The sequence below is a fragment of the Macrotis lagotis genome, chromosome 6 (assembly GCF_037893015.1).
Source record: "Macrotis lagotis isolate mMagLag1 chromosome 6, bilby.v1.9.chrom.fasta, whole genome shotgun sequence".
Lineage (NCBI taxonomy): Eukaryota > Metazoa > Chordata > Mammalia > Peramelemorphia > Peramelidae > Macrotis > Macrotis lagotis.
Genome location: NC_133663.1, coordinates 101395232 through 101397036, shown reverse-complemented (window position 1 = coordinate 101397036; position 1805 = coordinate 101395232). Strand labels below are relative to the sequence as shown.

The following is a 1805-nucleotide window of genomic DNA, read 5'->3' as shown; positions in this document are numbered from 1 at the left end:
TTGAAGGAATTATTTCCTTTGGAGACCTTTTTGTCTCCATTTCTAGCTTTCCAGTTCTGCTTTTTAAGTTATTTTTTCCTCATTTGCCTTTTCTTTTGCTTTTTTTCCAATTGGCCTTAACTGTTTTTTAATATATTACTTTCTTCAATATTTTTTTGTATTTCTTTCACCAAACTGTTGATTTGCTTTTCATAATTTATTTGCATTGTTCTCATTTCTCCTCCCATTTTTTCGTCCACCTCCCTTAATTGCTTTTAAAAGTTTTTTTTTTGAGTTCTTTCATAGCCTGACCCCACTTTCTATTTCTGTTAGTGTCTTTGTATACAGAAACTTCAAGTTGTAATGGAACCAAAGTAATTTTCTCTTGTCATATTCATCTTTTTCTTTTGTTCAGTCATTTCCTCAGTCTAAGACAAATTTACCACACTTCCAAGGCTTTGGGGGATTTTGGCACACCCCACTGGGACCTTTAGTCCTTCAAGGTCTTATACTTTCTTGCATAAAAGAACAATTAGGTAAAATAAGAGTGTTATAGGAGAATCATGAAAATGGAGAGAACAGCTTGATAAAGTGCAAAAATGGGACAAAAAGTATCTGCAAAAATCAAATAAAGAAAAGAATCTTTAAAAAAAACTATTTATTTAAGGAAATAGAGTTAAGTAACTTGTCCGAGGTCATACAAGGAGGCAATTATTAAGTTTCTGAGGCCAGATTTGAACTCTGGTCCTACTGATTCCTGGGTGGGTGCTCTATCCACTGTGCCATCTAGCTGCCCCTCAAAAAAAGAATCTTTAAAAAAGTAGAATTGATCAAATGCAAAAGGACATGAAAAAAATCAATGAACAAAAGAACTTAAAAAACAGAGTGGATCAAATGAAAGAGTGAACAAAAGTTCATTGAAGAAAGCAATTCCTTAAAAATTAGAAATAGGAAAGGAAAAGATGATTCCATGAGATAAAAAATCATAGCTAAACAAAATCAAAAGAATTAAAAATATAAAAAAATGTGACATTTAATTGAAAAAATTCAGATCTGGAAAACTCATTGAGAAGAGACAATTTAAGAATTATTAGTCTGCCTGCATCATTTTTCAAAAAGTTAAAAGGAAAGCTGCCATGATATCCTAGAACCAGAGGGGAAAAAAGAAATTGACAGAATTCACTTCTCAAATTCCTGAAAGTGATCCTAAAATGAACACTCAGGAATATCATGGAATGCTTCATGAATTTGCATGTCATCTTTGCACAGGGGCCATGCTAATTTTCTCTGTATCATTCCAATTTTAGTATATGTGCTGCCAAAATAAACACCCCCAGGAATATTATAGCCAAATTTCAGAGCTCCCAGTTTAAGGAGAAAATGCTTAAAGAAATCAAAATCAATTCACATGGTTTGCAGCCAAAGTGAGAATTATACAGGTTCTAGGAGGTTCTGGATTAAAGACTGGAGAATTTGAAATATGAATTTCAGAAGGCAAAAGAGATAGGATTATAATTACAAATCACAAATGTAGCAAAAAAGCATATTTCTTAGGGGGTAATAGATATTCAAAGAAAAAGAGGATTTTAAAGAATTATTTTGCTTTTGCTTTTGTTTTTGCAAGGCAGTGGGGTTAAACGACTTTCCGAAAGTCACACAGTTAAGTAAGTATTAATTGTCTTAGGCTAGATTTAAACTCAGGTCCTCCTGACTTCAGGGTCAGTGCTGTGTCACATAGCTACACCTTAAAGCATTCTTTATGAAAAGACAAGAGCTGAACAAAAAATGTAATTTTCTAATAATATACTCAAAAGAAACATCCAAAA

At 32.5% G+C, this 1805-nt stretch overlaps 1 non-coding gene across 1 annotated transcript; it reads right to left on the bottom strand.

Annotated features, from left to right (window-relative positions):
- Positions 1-1203: 1203 nt before the first annotated feature.
- Positions 1204-1310, bottom strand: LOC141492449 (U6 spliceosomal RNA). Its single transcript, XR_012469915.1, has one exon. It is a non-coding gene; the product is annotated as a U6 spliceosomal RNA (small nuclear RNA).
- Between the last annotated feature and the right edge of the window lie 495 nt (positions 1311-1805).